Genomic DNA, 19,798 nt, shown 5'->3' with positions numbered 1-19,798 from the left:
AAAATGCTGGAAAATCCCAGCAGATCTGACAGTATCTATTGTAATGTTTTGAGTCTGGATGATGCTTCGCATTGATCCCAGAGGAACTCCAGTTAGATTATCAACCTGCTAATACCTCATTTTTTTTCCCTGACTCCTGTTTCTGGTTAGTTGACCCAACCCTCTGTCCATGCTATTTTGTTATCCCAAAAACATGAGCACTTTCAAAGAACAAAGAAAATTACAGCGCAGGAACAGGCTCTACGGCCCTCCAGGCATGCACCGACCATGCTGCCCGACTGAACTAAAATCCCCTACCGTAACCCTTCTAGTCTCCTATTCACGTATTTGTCAAGACGTCCCTTAAAAGTCACTACCATATCCACTTCTAATACCACCCCCCGCAACGAGTTCCAGACACCCACTACTCTGTGTAAAAAAAATCTGTCTCGTACATCTCCTTTAAACCTTGCCCCTCGCCCCTTAAACCTATGCCATCTAGTAATTGACTCATCCACTCTGGCCATGCCTCTCATGATCTTGTAGACTTCTATCAGGTCGTCCCTCAACTTCCATCATTTCTTTCTAATCACTTGCAATACCCACATAAAGGATACCTGTGCAGTATCCTTTTATGTGGGTGGAGCAATTGATTAGAAAGATAAATGACTATTGGCGTTTATTGCAAGGGAATTGAATATAAAAATTCCCAAGTTTTAATTCAGCTGTACAAGATTTGGTGAAGCCACATCTGGAATACTGTGCATGTTTGGTCTCCTTATTTGAAGAAAGATATAATTGTATTAGAAGCCGTTCACAGTTCATTCAGTTCTTACCTGGGATGAGGGTTTATCTTAAAAAAAAACAGTTAGACAAGTTGAGCCTGTACCTACTGGAGATTAAAAGAGTAAGAGGGGTTGAGGTTTCAGTCTGGTCAGCCATGATCTATTTGAATACTGGAGCAGACTCAAGAGGTCAAGTGGCATACTCCTATAGGAAATATGTTTGTATTGTTAAGCAAGTTGATTATATTGCCCCTTGTATAACTTTATTGATAAACAAAGGTAAACTGATGGGCCAAAAATTGCCTGGATTGGATTTCTCTTGCTGTGCATCCAGGGAATAATCTGGGCAATTTTCCACATTGCTGGACAAGTGCCGGTCTTGTTACTGTCCCGGAACAAACTGGCTAGGGGCACAGCAAGTTCTGGAGCACAAGCTTTCAGTACTATTACCGGAATATTGTCAAGGCCCATACTCTAGGCAGTATCCAGTGCCTTCAGCCATTTCTTGATATCGGGTAAAGTTAATCGAATTGGCTGAAGACAACTCTGATATTGGTGACCTCTGGGCGGAGTCCTTCCAAAATGTCAAATAGCCTTCAAAAATCTGTTCCCGATCTTAAATCACCCTAACCACATCTCTGCAGTGGCTATCAGTGCCTTGAATTCTGTCTTTTCCCATTTTTCCCTATTCTAACCTTATTTGCTGGTGCACTTTTACTTATGTGCCCTGTCCTTTCCTGTTGTTTCTGTATTATCATTGCCCTTCACTAAATTGTCTTGTCCTTCCCCTTTTTAACGTTCTAAATCTCTGTGAACCCTCATGCTGGAGCCACGGGTATTCAGTTTAAGGCCCCCTCCACATCTTTGTTAATTGATTTGCCAGGACCCTGGCTGCAGCATAGTTCAGGTGAAGACTGTGCCAACAGTACAGCTTCTCCTTTCTAGTAATGGTGCCAGTGCCCCATGAATCCAAAACCATTTCTCCCAAATTCAGCTTTAAGTCATGCATCTAACACTCTGATTTTACTTATCTTGTGCCTATTTGCATGTGATTTGGGTAGCAGTCAGAGATTATTGAAACCTTTTGTGGTTCTACTTTTTAATTTAGCCTCTAGCCGTTCATGATCTCTTGGCAGAGCCTCTTTCACAGTCCTTTCCTCTGTCATTGGTGTTAATGAGGAATATCAAAGCCTCAGTTGGGAATTTCCACAACTGCTTCAATCTTCAACTGTATTCATTCCTCGTAGTCTTGTACTCTTCATTAGAACATAGAAAAACTACAACACACACAGGCCCTTCAGCCCACAAGTTGTGCCAAACTTACCTCTACCTACTAGGCTTACCTATAACCCTCAGTCCTACTAAGTCCCATGTACTCATCCAGAAGTCTCTTAAAAGACCCTATCGAATTTGCCTCCACCACCACCGCCAGCAGCTGATTCCATGCACCCACCACCCTCTGAGTGAAAAACTTACCCCTGACATCTCCTCTGTACCTACTTCCCAGCACCCTAAACCTGTGTCTTGTTGTGGCAGCCATTTCAGCCCTGGGAAAAAGCCTCTGAGAATCCACCCGATCAATACCTCTCAACATCTTGTATTACCTCTATCAGGTCACCTCTCATCCTTTGTCTCTCCAAGAAGAAAAGACCAAGCTCTCTCAACCTATCCTCATAAGGCATGCCACCCAATCCCGGCAACATCCTTGTAAATCTCCTCTGCACCCTTTCAATGGCTTCCACATCCTTCCTGTAATGAGGCAACCAGAACTGAACACAGTACTCTGGTTCACTGGTATTAGATTATGCCATGATCCAGATTGAAACTGAATTTACTATGGCTGCAGTGCTGGTGTGAAACAATTTCCAATCAATAATACAGTTGTGGTACTGTTTAATTGCAGGACTAGCAGTAGGTGGAGGATGGACTACAACGTTTTTTATATGGTGCAATGGTGGAGGATCCCTCTAAATGTAGTGGAGATTAATTTTTAAGCCACTGTAAATCAAAGCATATAATCTTGGAAATTGCGCACACTTATTTTGGCTCCAATAAGATTAACTCACGAGGTGCCAAGTATGTTGCAATCGAATAGGAAAGAATTATGATAGCATTTCTAGAAGCCATTAACTGAGAAAGAACTGACATTACAACCAGTGCATAGGAAAGTTTCTTATGAGTTACAGGAATAATGTTGGGTCTACTCTTGTCTAGTTCCATTTCTGTCTGTCTATTTGCAGATAGAAAATTGGTCCCAGTGACCTTTCTTTTGCTCCAGCACCATTATTTCTGGAGCCCCCATTATCTATCCTTGCCTTCCTCCTGTTTTTCAACATCATGTCGGATCTCAGTGACATCATTTGAAAATTCAACAGGAGGTATCTTCCCATTGTGCTGGTTGATTGGGAAGACTGCTTTCACACGATGTTTGGACGCAAAGCTGATTTAAATATTTGCATATTATTAGCATGCCTGGCATGGCCACCTCCTTCCCCGCCCCCCTGTACGTTTCCCCTTCAACAGCAAGACAGTAGTCATTGCAGCAGACATTTTTGAATGGGATGCAATTATGGACGGATTCATACTTGGAATGGTTCAAACTGGACTATTTGTCAAGTACAATCCGCAATTCGGTAAATTGTGAAACTCAGACATTTTGCCACATTTGGTGTTCCACAAAAGCTCATGTCCGGCAATGCCCGCCAGCTTGTCTGTCCTAGATTCTGTACCTTTATTTCCACTTGGGATTTTCATCACAGTAACAAACAGCCTTTATATCCGCAGTTCACTGGGCTCAGAGAGCTGTATGCTCTGCCAAACATCATCGGGTATAGTGTGCATGGAAAGACACTGATTTCTATGCTGCACTTCTAAGTGTAATCTGCATTCAGTGTAATCTTCCTCAACAGGCTCTGCCCTTGTCAGCTCAGTAGTTCTTTAGATACACCAAAATCATGGTCCTACCTATCAAGGCTATATTGCAGCCAGAACTTGTACCCATTGGGCATTAAGCACTGCTACATTAAACAAGGCAAACTTGGGGATGTAGAGTCATGGGGTGGAGCTTGGTAGGATTATCTGGGACCTTGAGCAGAGTAGATATCTTAATGAGCACTTGTACTTCAGTTAACCTCCCATTTGTTGGCAGTCCCTTGTGCAGTTGTTGATTTAACGGACAGTGCAGAACTACGTTCTGTTAACAAGCCAAGCACACAGATTGATTTCTTTGTATACCTGTGCTGTGGTTTCTCGTTGTTGTTGAATCTATTGTATACTTCAGAAAAACAGCTCATTTTTTTCCAGACCCGATGGGCCGAATGGCCTTTTTCTGTACTGTAGGGTTTCTATGATTCTATGCAAAGTGCATATACATTTACCACTAGTCCTCAAACTAACCTTGAGGCAAATAATCCTGTCCAACTGTGAAAACACATTTGCTCAAATACCCAGAAAGAGGCATCAATGATAGCATTTTGAAAAGACAATAGGTATTGTTAACATGAAACTCATGAACTGAAACTACTGCAGAGAATCTGAATTGAAAATTGCATTTAAAACGTGCTCACTTTTGACAAGCAGTGCTTGGTAAGAACTTCATTCCCTGCAAATTTATGGGATTAAAATTTCTTTTGACTCTAGGTTTGTGAAGAGTTAGCTTTCGTGAACCTCTCATCTGTTCCAATGAAAACATGAAAAGCAAGTTACTATGACAACAGATGCAGGTAACTGATGGAGTTAGTTAAAATTCTAGAGGGTTAAAATGGTTATTTTTTTTTAGTATAAGCAATAGCCACTATTACCAGGCAAATTAGCTGCATACCAAAAATGCTGCTCAAAATTCTTTTGGGAAAATTTTAACTAACTCCATCAGTTACCTGCATCTGTTGTCGTAGTAACTTGCTTTTCATGTTTTCATTGGAACAGATGAGAGGTTCACAAAAGCTAACTCTTCATAAACCTAGAGTCAAAAGAAATTTTAATCCCATAAATTTGCAGGGAATGAAGTTCTTACCAAGCACTGCTTGTCAAAAGTAAGCACATTTTAAATGCAATTTTCAATTCAGATTCTCTGCAGTAGTTTCAGTTCATGAGTTTCATGTTAACAATACCTCTTGTCTTTTCAAAATGCTATCATTGATGCCTCTTTTTGGGTATTTGAGCAAATATGTTTTCACAGTTGGACAGGACTATAGTCCTCAAACTAACTTTGAGGCAAAGTGGTAAATGTATATGCGCTTTGCATAGCATCATAGAAAACCCTGCAGTATGGAAAAAGGCCATGCGGCCCATCGGGTCTGCACCGGCCACAATCTCATCCAGGCCCTACCCCCATATCCCTACATATTTTACCCACTAATCCCTCTAACCTAAGCATCGCAGGACACTAAGGGACGATTATAGCATGGCCAATCAACCTAGGCCGTACATCTTTGGACTGTGGGAGAAAACCGGAGCACCCGGAGGAAATCCACACAGACAGTGACCCAAGCCAGGAATTGAACCCAGGTTCCTGGAGCTGTGAAGCAGCAGTGCTAACCACTGTGCTACCGCATGGATAGTATTGTATACCCATTATGAAGAGAAAGTCAAAATAGATGCAGCCTGCTGTAAGAATAATGTTTTCCTTCAGAGCATTAACATTCCTGTGAATCAGTGAAAGGGAAAATTACTGAGAGTAAAATTTTTGTGTTGTTTATTGCTTCTCTGCTGGATTCAGAAAGTTGTACCTAGTTTTGCAAACCTTGAGATTTTAATATGATAAACAATGTCTTTTTCGAAGTACTTCATTTGTGTTCAGTTGGTTTCAATGTATAAGTTGATTATATGGAACAAAAATTAATTTATGAATCTAAGTGATGTAATCTGACTTGATGGGCAGTGAGTCAGTAATCTCAAAGCATAGTGTGGATTTAACTGTTTTGTGCATGATGTTTGTTAAATTATTTCTTGCTACCAATATTCATGGCATTGCATGTTAAAAATAACCAACTGTGTATCAGATGGGTTTTTTTTAGTCGGCAAAAAACAGATCAGATATAGTGGAGGACAAAACTTTGACTGCAGAGTTCACACTGTTAAAGAAAAATGTCTGACGTTTCAATCTGAGGAGGGAATATACGTGAGGGTTTTGTGACTTTTGTGGTTTGAGCTATGGTGTTGGCGTGATGGGTTAAACAGGCTTATGCATTCTAACATGGATAATCCTGCCCCTCTCCTGTTCCAGTTGCTGCTGTTGGCAAGCTGAGGTTCAAAGGAAATAGAAGAAAACTTGATCAAGGTGGCTTGATGAGCAAAATCAGTTGAGTGGGTCTGGGTGGGGAGAGAATCCAGTTTCTGATTTGAAGTCTAATTCCCAGAATCTGAATGGTTCACGTTATCCTTCAAATAACATATATACCTGTTTTCATGTGGTTTTGCAATTTTTTGATCTTGAAATAGCTTGACATTTGCTGTGCTGTCCTGTTCACGTTACTCCTGTTCTGGATATTTATGGGATACGCTGTACCTGTACCCACCTGTTAGAATTTATGAACAGGTTATAATTGTCAGCTGCTGGTGCACTGCCCTTTTTGCATTATTTCATAGCTTGTGTTGGGCATCAATACGAGCATGATGGAAGTGTCCCTTGAGAGAACTGATGGCAAGAGGTCGGAATTCAATGGACATCTTGGCTATTTAGAAAATTAGTATAGGGTCAATCGAAGGTACTTCTTTAAAAAAAAATCATTCACAGGGTTGTAAGCATTTGCTGTCCATTCTGAATTGCCCTTGACAAGGTGGTAGTGAACTGCCTTGAGCTGCAGCGGTCCATGTGGTGTGGTGTTGTTCGGGAGCTAGTTCAAGGATTTTGTCTCAGTGAGAGTGAAGGAATGGTGATAAACTTCTGACTTAGGCTGGTATCTGGGTTGAAGGAGAACTTTTCAGGTGGCGATGTTCCCATATATCTGCAAGCCCCGATCTTCCAGATGTTGTGGTTATGGCTTTAGAAGATGCTGCCTGACGAGGTTTGGTGAGGTCCTGCATGCATCTTATAGATGAGGGATGGAATGATTGTGGATGGGGTGCCAATCAAGTGAGCTGTATTTGCCCTGGATGTTGTCAAGCTTGAGTGTTGTTGGAGCTGCACTTGCCCAGACAATGGAGAGTATTCCATCACAGTCCTGACTTGTGCCAGGTAGATGGTGGATAAACTTTGAGGGGTTGGGAAGTGAATTACTTGTTGCAGGCTTCTAACCCTCTGATCTACTCTTAAAAACCACAGTATTTGTAAAGCTGGTCCAATTCAGTTTCTAGTCCCTGAGGATGTTAATACTTCCTCCCATTGCAAAAGGCAGGCTACTGAACAGATCTACGCCAGTCCAAGGCTGTCCATATTCAGTGATCTTAACCCATCAGCTGTAAGCCTCCCTCGTGTCTGTGTTTGGCTAAACCCATGATGCCAAGGAGTAGCAGTCTATGACAGGAGGATTGGCAGGATAAAAACACCCACCAAAAACTACTCCTCATCACATGGCTTTGATCTCCCATAGTATAACTGGGCCCTTTTTAAATGGTTTCTGAACTTGCTGTGGACTCTGTTCAATGACCCAACATCAGTGGAGCAGAAGTGACCATCCAAACTGCAACTATGAGCAGTCTAAAAAGTAACTCTTAATTGAGGTGTGGCTGCCAACTAAATTTGAAAGCTATTGCTTGACTCTTGACTATATGCTAAATAAATAGATTACCGGCAGATTTTCCATTACATTGCTCACAAGATGCACTATTTTGTAATAATAGTGGCATTTTTGACAAATTGTGACAGGAAATGTTTTGGAAGCTTGAAATATACAATAAGTGAGGATTTTCAAGTATTACATGCATTCTGCTGCAGTGAGAAACGGCTAAGAAATGTTTTTGGCAAGATATTTTAATGGTTAGAAGAAATCCTACAATGTAAATGTACAAATAACAAATGGCACAGGAAAACTCAAATCAGATGTGGGTATTGTGTACAGGAAATGTAAAATATTGCAGCTAAATGAATTTCTGATAGCAAAGGGAAATGGCACTAAAGTATTTAAAAAAGGTGCAAAAAGCTACATAAAGCATGCTGAATTGTTTCTGGATTGACAAAAGGTGAATTTTTCTTTCAGCGGGAAGCCATTCTTCAGTATCACATTTTGTTAATGCAGGAGGGTCAGAGCATTGAAGATTTGATTTATCTGATTATGCTCCACTGCAGTATGTAAAATCTGAACTAAATCAATCTGCAGTTGTAAGTTTCTCTGCAAGTGTGGATAATTCGTTCAACTATTTGCAGACCACTAGAAAACATGGGCTAAAAAAAACCTTGTGCTCATTGCATTCTGCGTTAGATAAATAGGACAACTAATTATGTCTACATGTAGATCTGGTTTAAGCAAATTCCTATCACTATTTTTACCATTTGCTCTTGAGTTGGTAATACAAATATTCTCATTGATCTTGGCTATAGAAGTACATTAATTTTTAGTGTGTTGGAACAGACAACTATCAGCAAACTCTCCAGCTTTGTAGATGCAAAAGCATTATTTTTGCTCCAAGTTTTCTCACTACCTAACTAGATTATATGGCTAGTAAATCTACTTGTATGCTCTCTGTTTATTTTTCTACACTAGGTACAATGTAGTCTGCTTAAACTTTATTCATTTATGGGATGTGAGTGTCACTGGCGAGGCCAGCATTTATTGTCTATCCCTAGTTGCTCTTGAGAAGGTGGTGTTGAGTTGCAGTCTTGAACTGCTGCAATTGCATGGTGTAGGTACATCCACAGTGCTGTTAGGGAAGTAGTTCCAGGATTTTGACCCAGCAACAGTGAATGGTGCTATATTTCCTGAGGATGGTGAGTTATTTGGAAGGAAGCTACCAAGTGATGGTGTTCCTAAGCACTTGCTGCCCTTGTCCTTCTAGATGGTAAGTTTGAAAGGTGCTGCCTAAGAAGCTTTAGTGAATCCCTGCAGTGCATCTTGTAGATGGAACATATTGCTGCTACTGTTTTGTCAATGGTAGAGAGTGAATGTTTCTGGAAGGAGTGTAAAATGCTCAACAAGTCCCTTTTCATTATTTTCAAAGATGACTAGGCATAGAGTCGAGGTGAATCGTTGGCTGTTTTACAGGCCAGAGGAAAGTATATAGTGGGGTTCCCCAGGGCCATTACTGGAACCATTGCTTTTCTTGACCTGTATTAATAGCCTGGACTTGGATATGCAAAGCACAATTTCATAATTTGCTGAGGACACAAATCTTGGAAGTGACAAAGAGAGTGAGACACTTAAGAGGGCAGAGGCTGATGGAACAGTCAGATAAGTGGCAGATGAAATTTAATGCAGACAAGTGTGAAATGATTGGTAAGAAATATGAGGAGAACCAAGATAAAATTATACATTTCTAAAAGATTGCAGGAGCAGAAGGACTCAGGATAGATGTGCACAAATCAGTGAAGGTGGCAGGAAAGGCAGATTGAGAAAGTAGTTCTAAGGAATACAGAATTCTGGGCTTTATAGAGGCAGGTAGTTCAAAAGTAAGGTGAATCTTTATAAATCGCTATTTTGGTCTTAAAATAGGGTATTGTCTGATTTTTGGACACTGCAATTTCCTCCCAAGCAAATTGGTTTAAACCTTCTCCAACAGCACTAGTAAATTGTTCTGCAAGGGCATTTGGTCCCAGCTTTTTTTAAGGTGCAACCCAACTGATCTGCCCTGAGTAGCCCTTATCTCCATTTCTGCTCTCGGGGCCCCCATTAAAACTCTTATTTGTACTCACCTTGGTCCTTTTGTTCCAGTATGGTGCCCATCTCCATTCCAAGTCCAAGGGATGCAGTCTTGTATGTTTACATTGCACAAATGATTTCACCAACTTCCTCCAGATTTGGCCATGCCATCAAATACACTCTCTGATCCTGTTCTTCTCCCCAAAACTGTTTGCTATTTTGGACCATCCTGCGATGCAAAAGTAATCCGTATTGTTTTCTGTACTGGCATGTCCTCTCCTCAACCGTCATCTCCAATAGCAGTTACATGAAGCCATTGTTTACTTTGCCACTAAGATTCAGCTCTGCCACTTCCCTTCATTTCCCTTTCCATGAAGTCAAAGATTCCCTCTGCTGTTGCACTGATCTATAGTTCCACTGCTATCTCACCCTAATCCTAGTACGAGCTCACTTTTTCTATGGTGAGGTATCTGGTGGTGAGATTTCACTAGCTCCCAGGTGGAGTAAGGCAGTAAAATATTGTGAGAAGCCATGTTGGGGAGCTCCTCAGTGCAGTCCTGCTTCTGGGCAATTTTACCAGCTGCAGGAATGGCTGTGGCTCAGCTGTCTGCTTGTTGGAGGTGGACAGCCAATTAAGTGAACTAGAGGCCCAATTCAGGCCCATCTACCTGAGGCCTGTCTTACTTAATATGAACTTAGACTACTTCAGGATGCGAGTAGTCGCAGAGGGTACTGAACGCTGCAGTCATCAGTGAATATTCCTACTTCTGACCCTTTACGATGAATCAAGTTCATTGCTGAAGCAGCTGAAGATGGTTGGGCATAGGGCATTACTACCCTGAGGAACTCCTGCGATGTGCTAGGACAGACGTGATTGATCTCCAATGATCACCACTATCTTCCTTTGCTAGGTATGATGACCAGTGACGAGTTTCCCTCTGATTGCCATTGTCTCCAGTTTTACTCACGTTCCTTGATGCTATAATCAGTCAAATGCTGCCTTGAGGTAAAGGGCAGTCACTCCCATCATACTATTGGTCTGCAATTCTTTGCTCCATGTTTAGACCAAGTCTGTGACAAGGTCAGGAGTCAAATGGTTCTAGTGGAACCCAATTGGAGTGTCAGTGAGCAGATTATCGCTAACAGTATTGATAGCACAGTCGATGACCCCTTCCCTCACTTTGCTGCTGATTGAGTGTTAACTGATGGGACGATAGCTGGCTAGGTTGGATTTGTCCCGCGTTTTTGTGTTTGTAAATTGTTCCTTGGTTTTGTGTGTTTCCGGATCTTTAGTTTTTCTGAATATGGAGTCAGATTAGTCTTGGATTGTTCAAAGGTTGCTGTCACCATGGGTGCCAATAATAGGATAGAATTTTTCCAAAAAATTACTAAATGACATTTTGAGTGAGAAAATTGGTGTAGTTCGCGTATCTGGCATGAATCAGATTGCGACCTTCCCGCACTTACTGCGAGGGGGCAGGTTTTGCATCAGATCTGAGGGGCTGGGACTAAACCCACTGGCAAGCCTGGTTTCAACGATCAGGTGCTTTTTTTTTTAAAGGGCATCTCAGTTTCAAAGTGAACATGAAGACCCCTTCCCTCCTTGCATGGACATTGCATCCCCCCCCACCCCACCCCCAATCAAACAGATCGTTGGCATTGGGCCTGTTGAGGATTAACCCAAATGATGCATGGTGAATGCTCAAATCTTTTAAGTTTATCACTTGCTAGCAAGGAGAACAGATGTAGTGAACAGTGAATTTCACTATGTTCTGTCGATTCATACAGCTACTGAGCAGTTATAGTTAATTACAACAAATGAGAAATGAACAGTTTTCTAATCCTTCATTTGCACCCAGTGTCCACCAATCCAGAGCATAGCTTTTTGCCTTTCTTATCCAATAAAAAACCGTTTCCTTCATTAGTGTAATACGTCAACATATCTTGTTATTTGGTATTTGTCATGGTAATTTGTCTTTGTTTTCATCCTGTGTCTAGTCTGGGACTCAGTGTTTATGAAACTGATGCAAGGTTGTTGGAATAGTCTCTTATCCTGAGTAAGCCTGCTGGCCTCACTGAAGGCCTTGCAACATTTTCCATTACTTGACAGAATTGGTTGTCATAACTTAATTTCCACAGTTCTTGTAACTTAATTTTTCCCTACCAGTATTTGCAGTTTTTAACTGCTTTTAACTATAGTTTCACAAGTTCCAGCAACTCCATGGTGTTTTATTTGAAGTGAGCATCTTAAATCTTGTAGAACAAAGTGAATTAAATATTTGGTCTTAGCTGGAATTGCAACTTAATTTCCACAATTCCCCCTCCACAAGCGCGTTAGTTTCTAAATTTTTCCTCAGCTGATTCACTGGCTAGGAGGAGATGGGGAGCAGGGCTGTGGGTAGGACCACGAGGGTGGCAAATAGAATGGATGTGGCAAGAAATAAATTGGATAACTATATAAATACAGGACAATAAGCAAGGCAAAGCCCACAATAAGGTACTTGAGAAGAGTCTTAAAAGAAAATCTCCAAACCACCCACCAATGTTAGCGAGCCAGTCCCACCAGTAAAAGGCTTTTCCTGAGCAACTGTGTGCAGGAGACACACCTGGTCCTGAATGGCATGCAGGTCTGTTTCAATCCAATGATTCACATAGACATAGAAGCAGCACGTCTCATTGAGTGCCGCACAAACTCCCCCTTGTGCGGCTAGTAAGAGATCAAGGGCCATACAGTTCTGAAGCACCGCCTTAGAAAGGGACTGAATTTCTGACTGCAGGCCCTGAATGGCATCGACACTACTATTCTCAATTAGTTCCATTGTAATAGAAATATTAATAATGGCCCTTCCTAATTCTGAGACCCCAGGATCTGGGAGGAGGGCTTGGACAAACAGGTGGAAGCTGGTGTTACGTGCCATTCCAAAGGGACCCTTTTCATGCCTTTGCCTTTCTCATTCTCCACCCCAGGATGGCACTGCCCAGCCATGCCCCTGACTACCAGGGGCTTCAGTGGCCTCCAAGCTCCCTGGCGTGGCCACAGTGCCTGGCTTTCATTTGTGGAGACCTGTAGTGAATTTGGCCAGGTTCCCGCTTCACCCGAGGGTCAGAGAATCCCAGGAGTCGGGGGAATCTGGCTTTAAATTGACTAAGCATATTCAAATACATATTTAAATATGCCAGTCTAGTTTCTGCCCACATTGGACAGGAACCAAATTAAGTCTGTTCTGGGAGAATTCCAAAGGGGGTTCACATCAACGCTAAATGTGCTCGGGTCCTCCTCAGAAGTATTCTTTCCGACCCTGTGCTGCCCCAATGCAGTCGTCAGCCAGAAAATCGCCCCATTAGTTCTATTGCAGTATATTGTCTGGGTTATTTAGAAATCCCTGGTTCAGGTGAGGGCTTTCTCTGACCTTCCTGAAGCACTGAGTCATGAGCAGTTAGAATGATTTTCATTCTAAATTTGCAATTTGAAGCACTTTTGAGCAGTGAGGCCAGAATATAAGAACATAAGAACATAAGAAATAGGAGCAGGAGTAGGCCATCTAGCCCTTCGAGCCTGCCCCGCCATTCAATAAGATCATGGCTGATCTGTCGTGGCTCAGTTCCACTTTCCCGCCCTCTCCCCATAACCCTTAATCCCCTCTCTTATCAAGAACCCATCAACCTGCTTCTTAAAAATATTTAGCGAGGCAGCCTCCACCACTTCAACGGGCAGAGAATTCCAGAGATTCACCACCCTTTGAGTGAAGAAGTTCCTCCTCAACTCCGTTCTAAACCACCTCCCCTTTATCTTGAGGCTGTGCCCCCTAGTCCTACTGTCTTTTTTGAGCGGGAAGAGTCTCTCCACCTCTATCCTATCCATCCCATTCATCATCTTATACGTCTCAATGAGATCTCCCCTCATTCTTCTAAACTCTAACGAGTACAAGCCTAGTTTATTCAGCCTCTCCTCATAGCTCAATCCCCTCGACTCCGGTATCAGCCTAGTAAACCTCCTCTGCACTCCCTCCAGGGCCAAAATATCCTTGCGCAGGTGCGGCGCCCAAAACTGCACACAGTACTCCAGCTGCGGCCTCACCAATGCCCTATACAGCTGCAGCAAGACCTCCCTACTTTTATATTCAATCCCCCTCGCTATGAAGGCCAGCATCCCATTCGCCTTCCTGACCACCTGCTGCACCTGCAAGCTGGGTTTTTGCGACTCATGCACAAGGACCCCGAGGTCCCTCTGCACCGTCGCCTGCTGCAGTTTTTCGCCACGTAAGTAATAGTCCTTCCTACCATTCTTCCTACCAAAGTGGACCACCTCACACTTGCCAACATTAAATTCTATTTGCCATTTCCTGGCCCATTCGCCATATCTAGCAGCATTTTATGTGCTTAGATTTCCACCAATGTTGGGCCCAAGTCTCTCTTTATGTTGGGACAGTTGAGGATCACCACGTCACATCAGTCATGATCTTATTGAATGGCGGATGTGACAGTTGTATGAAATGGGACGGACTAACAGATTTTAGTAACCTTAAACTAGGCGTGTCTGGGTATTGGACTGTCTGCAGTGAAAGGATTGCACAGTGATCCAGACTAACTCTCATTCTTTTAATCACTATCAAATTAGGAGACCAATCTTGTTTAATAGTGCGTGCATCCTGACACTTTTTTTTTGGAAACAGGTAAACCCCTTTTTCACTCTTTTTGAAACTACTTTGATTTGATTTATTATTGTCACACATATTAGTGCAAAGTATTGTTTTTTTGTGCACTACACAGACAAAACATACCGTTCATAGAGAAGAAAATGAAAGAGAGCAGAATGTAGTATTACAGTCATAGCTAGGGCATAGAGAAAGATCGACTTAATGCAAGGTAAGTCCGTACAAAAATCTGATGGCTGCAGGGAAGAAGCTGTTCTTAAGTCGGTTGGTATATGACTTCGGACTTTTGTATCTTTTTCCCAATGGAAGAAGGTGAAAGAATGTCTGGGATGCGTAGCGTCGTTAATTATGCTGGCTGCTTTGCCGAGGCAGCGGGAAGTGTAGACAGAGTCAATGGACAGAGTCTTCTTGTTAAGAGATCATTGACCAATGCTAAAAGGTAAAACAATGGATGAATGATGCCTGGTTCAGCTCACCAAACTATCATGCAGCAACTAGTTCAGATCAAAATGAAGCTAACACATTATCCCTTGATTAGTTTACCCTAAGGTTTCTAAGTGAATCAACTCTTTCTGGCCAAATCATTAAGGAAGAAATCAGACCAGTCATGTTTTTAAAAAATTTTTATCAGATGTGGGCGTCACTAGCAAGGCCAGCATTTCTTGCCCTTCCCTGATTACTTGCTGTTGAACTGAGTGGCTTACTAGGACCATTTCAGAGAGCAGTTAAGAGTCAGGCCCACGGCAATGTGATTGGAGTTGCATATAGGCCAGACCGGGTAAGGATGGCAGATTTCTCTCTCTAAAGGACATTAGTGACCCAGATGGGTTTTTACAACAACCTACAGTTTTGTGGTCACCATTACCGAGACTCGCTTTAAGTTCCAGATTTTTGAAAAATTAAATTTAGCTCCACCAGCTGCATAGTGGGATTTGAACTCATTAGCCTGGACCTCTACATTACTAGTCCAATGATATTACTATTCTACCACCATCCCCATCTCCTGCATAAATTTAATATTTTAATAAGTTTAAGAGTTGAGTACATGAGTGCTTAATGGTGATGCACAAATGTAATCAGTTAATGAACACTTAGCAATGGCCACAGTGGTATTGTTGCTAGACTATTAATCCAGAAACTCAGCTAATGTTCTGGAGACCCAGGTTTGAATCCCACCATGGCAGATGGCGATATTTGAATTCAATATAAAAGAAACGCGAATTAAGAATTTACTGATCACGAAACTCTTGTCAATTGTTAGAAAAACCCATCTGATTCACTAATGTCCTTTAGGGAAGGAAATCTGCCGTCCTTACCCAGTCTGGCCTACAGGTGACTCCAAAGCCACAGTAATGTGGTTGACTCTCAACTGTCCTTGGGCAACTAGGAATGCGCAATAAACACTGGCCAGCCAGCAACGTCCATGTTCCACAAATGAATAAAAAAAGTAGCAAATCATTTACAATTTCCTTAGTAACATAAATAGCAATGATTACACAGGCAATTCAGTATGTTATGATAAGTCTGCGCTAATGACTTTATAGCAACAGTCTGAGGTTATAAATTGGTGAGATTCCTAAGAATTGAAGACTTGCTAACAACTTTGCATCACCAATCTAGTAAATCTGAGAGATTAATAACGTTCGGAGTTTAAATAAACTTGTCCTCCGTGAGCGGTTCATGGAACGCTGCTGGCTTCTGGAATATTGAGTCAATGAACTTGTTTGTGACAGGCTTAGCTGCCTCGCTTGGGTCCTGACTGAACTATGCTACACATGAGTAATGATATCTGACCTGAGTTCACTCTTAGCCGTTCACCATGTCCAGACTAGTTGCAATTAAGTGAGCTCTGATTGTAACTAGGTTGTGTAACCACAATTTGCTTATAACTTTTAGTAAGGTCCTTTTAAAGGTCTTTCAGACTGATAAGCATATTTGCTGGGTAAAAGCTTTCATAGGAAGAGAACAGAGGAAATATGAGTCATTCTCCAGACAAGAAGAAAGGCTGTGACTTCTACCAAGGGCAGAGAAAGAAAAATTCTACTTGAATGAGCCATGTGTGAAAAAGGGTTGTTCCTTTCTGTGTCAATCAACCCCAACAGGCACACTGAAACATGGAATAGCAGACAGGTAGGCTCCACTTTTACAACTCTCAAGCTTTCACATTTAACAAAAGGACCCACGCAGATGTGAGGGGTCATGACCTGTTTGACTCTCTCTAAATGTTTCTTCCCTGGACCTGAACCAAGAATAATAACTGAACAGCTTAATTGCTTTAAAAACTTGTATTAGCTGGCTGTGTTTCCTGGCACTTAATTCAACAGTCGAATTCCACATTGTCAGGTTACATGATTAGAGTTTTGAAGACAACCCTTCAATTCCGCAGATCAATGTTCCTACAATGGAGAACTTTGAAAGGATGTACTAAATAATGGGAACACTTGCAATATTTTGTAATTGGTATTAACCTTCCACTTCCATCTTTACCTTGTTTTGTTGGCTCTTTATTTCATTTTATTTTGGTATCTCCAATTTTCCTGAACTTTCTCCAATTCTGCACTCCTGAGTCCATCTACTTTTGTCCCTCCCCTACACAAGTGGTCCATTTGAAACAATGCATACACTGTTTCCAAGAATTAGTCATTACTTTGGTTGGCACACGGATGGAGAATGCTCCCAGCATTGATCCCAGTGGAACATCAGTGGCCAACTGAAAAAGGGTCCCTGATCCCTGCTCGCTGTTTCCTGTCCATGAGCCAATTTTCTATCCATGCCAATATACTACCTCCAACAACATGGGCTCTTAGAACATTAGAACTGTAGAATCCCTACAGTGCGGAAGAGGCCATTTGGCCCATGGTGTTTGCACCTACTCTCTGAAAAACATCCCACCCTATCTCCGTAACCCCATGCAATTACCACCTAACCCACACACGTTTGGACTGTGGGAGGAAGCCAGAGCACCCACGCGTACATGGGGAGAATGCAAACCCCATACAGTCATCCAAGGCCAGAATGGAATCTGGGTCCCTGCCGCTGAGGCAGCAGTGCTTACCACTGTGCCACTTATAACATTACTTGGTCTTTTGTGAGGTACCTTGTCGAATGCCTTCTGGAAGTCTAAATACAACACATCTTGTGATCTATTCACTCTAGTTGAAACTTCTTCAAAATTCCAATAAATTATTCGAACATGATTTCCTTTTCATGTAGCCATGCCGACTCTGATTAGATAATGATTTTGCAAATGTTGTGCTATCACTTCCTTAATAATTGAATCTGACATTTTTCCAAAAATGGATGTTGGTCTAATCGGCCTATAATTACCTACTTTTTGCCTCCCTGCCTTTTGGAATAGTCGTGTTACTTCGGCAATTTTCCAATCTTCTGGTACTTTGTGTGCACCAGTCTCTCTTGCAAATAGTGCTTTGAAAGTTGAATCAAATAAAATGTGATTAAGCGTTAAAGTATTACTCAGAAGGAAAAGCAGTCCAACAAGGTCAGGCAGGATATAAGATTATATGCTAATTTGAACCATGTTTACACTTGGGTGGAACTTGACGTGACCAGAAAACAAGTTTTCTTACCATAGCAAGTGTACATCAGAAACATGTTCCCTCAGGTATGCCACCAGAACAATATCGACGAGTTTTGGAAGCTTTTAGAGTTTAGAACTGGTTTAATATGTCTTTAGATTTAATTCATCTTGCATGTATGCCCCCCCCTTATGTTTGTCGCTCCAATGACAGTGGGAAGGCCTCCAGACTATCAACATACCCCACTAGGTTACTGAGATTTTTTTCCCCCCTTGTTGGAGGTTCACATCAGTTTCAGAGATCTTGGCAAGTATCTTTACCAGGAATCATTTTCTGACTTCTTCAGTAGGCTACTTATTCAATTGCAATACTCATCCACTGCTCTGTATTTCTGCCCTGTATCCTGCTTCTGTAAGGAAATACAATCTCAAATATAATTCACTGTTGAATTTGTCACAACTTGACTTGTACCAAATTTGAATATGATGCACCAATCAATTTTATGTTCAAGTAACACAAATGTAAATCAGTAACAATCATTGGGGTACTTCAACTCGTGAAACACAATTTTGCAGTATTTTAAATTTTTTTAGTCCATGGAAAAATTGTTGTTTCCACCTTGGGCATTTGTTCAGCATACAACAAAGCATGACTTTGAATTTGAAGGAGGCATGTCCTTTCTCGCAAACTTGCAGATACTTCACATTGATTTAACCAGATATTCAGTTTGAGCCAGTTATTCTGTTTGAGCCAGTTAATATTCAATCTGAGGCATGTGAGACTGCAAGCTTCAGTTTGCGTAAGACATACGGGACCTAACCTGTGTGCACAGGGCTAAATATCAGACTCGCTGGAAGTTTGCTCCATTTTTAGAAGGATCAACTTGTATTAAAAAAGAGTAAGACTTGCGTATGGTGCCAGTTCTTGTAATGGGGCTAAAATAGTTAAATATTTTGCTATGATGCTGATATTTTGAAGGTCTGAAGTTACCACTTATGCTTTTATGTGGATGTGTACCCACAGCTTGTGGTGGAGGTGTCACTTTACAGTCATATGATCAAAGCAGTTAATTTGGATAGGAGGTGATACCCTGATCTCAGTTTTCACTGACTTTTGGTCAGACAGTAACCTTGTCCTGTCTGCTACCTGTCCCTCACCAGTCGGGGAGTTTAACATGGCACCAACAGGTAAGAAGTATTGCTTTCAAGTCAATTTCAATTGATAGATTAAGGAATACAAATAGCAAATATTTAATCTAGCATTTCTTTGTCAGCAGACTCCAGTCCCCTGTGTGATAAATTAAGAAATTAGGTACGACTTGAGGAAGCTTTTGTGATGCCTTTTTAAAAGAATGTTAAGATATTTAAATGCATGTACCCTCTTCAGGTGAAAATTCGCAAGAATAAACCTTATTACATTCCAACTATGTTCATTTCGGGAGGATATTGCACCAAGCTGACGAGTCTCCGCTTGTTTTATACTGTTCGCATTATCAACAAAATACTGCAGGAGGAGACTTTTTATTTGTTTTGACATCCGGCACGTTACTTATATCATGCAAATGTAGAATGCATATTGAAAATATGATCTAGCAATATTATCCATTTTTAATGTTATCATGCACCAATATCTGTTCTGTTTTATACATCACTGTTAAGATGCAAACGTGTTTTAGTTTGAAAGTGTTTAGAATGTAAATTTGAATGAAATTGCTTTGGATAAGTACAATTTATAATTAACTGAGACATGCTTGTTCCAAAGAGTTCAAGTTGCACGTAGACATTTAAAACTAATACTAAATATAATTTCTTTATTTTCAGTGCAGTTGTAATCTCTTGTGTAATAATGCAGACAGCTTAGTAAAGCTTCCCTACAGTATTTGAATCTGCAAAAGAGAGACTCTCTTAATTTTGTTCGCTTTTCCTATAGAAAAGCATTTGAACTCTCTTCAATCTGATGGTATGAAACTAATTGAGGTCATGTTCTGGGTGTTACTCCGGGCGATACTTTCTCATGAGACAGGCTCTGACTGGCCTCCCTCAGGTGGATGTAAAAGATCCCGTTGCACTATTTACAGAAGAGCAAGGGAGTTCTGTGTGTCCTGGCCAATA

At 41.4% G+C, this 19,798-nt stretch overlaps 1 protein-coding gene across 5 annotated transcripts in view; it reads left to right on the top strand.

Moving 5' to 3' along the window:
• The window catches only part of kank1a (KN motif and ankyrin repeat domains 1a), a 252,018-nt gene that overhangs the window by 131,587 nt on the left and 100,633 nt on the right, over positions 1-19,798 (top strand). Inside the window, exon 1 of one of the 5 annotated variants that reach the window (XM_080188717.1) lies at positions 15,975-16,281. The exons of 3 other annotated variants lie outside the window; for them this stretch is intronic. The gene's annotated coding sequence lies outside the window, so the exon portion shown is untranslated. Of the gene's footprint in view, positions 1-15,974; positions 16,282-18,584; positions 18,875-19,798 lie in introns of those variants that run through there. One more of the 5 variants, XM_080188715.1, reaches the window with a different exon arrangement.

This window comes from Carcharhinus amblyrhynchos, chromosome 5, assembly GCF_965287045.1.
Source record: "Carcharhinus amblyrhynchos chromosome 5, sCarAmb.v2.hapA, whole genome shotgun sequence".
Classification (NCBI taxonomy): Eukaryota; Metazoa; Chordata; class Chondrichthyes; order Carcharhiniformes; family Carcharhinidae; genus Carcharhinus; species Carcharhinus amblyrhynchos.
Note: the sequence above shows the minus strand (reverse complement) of the source record. Positions and strands in the feature narration are given on the sequence as shown.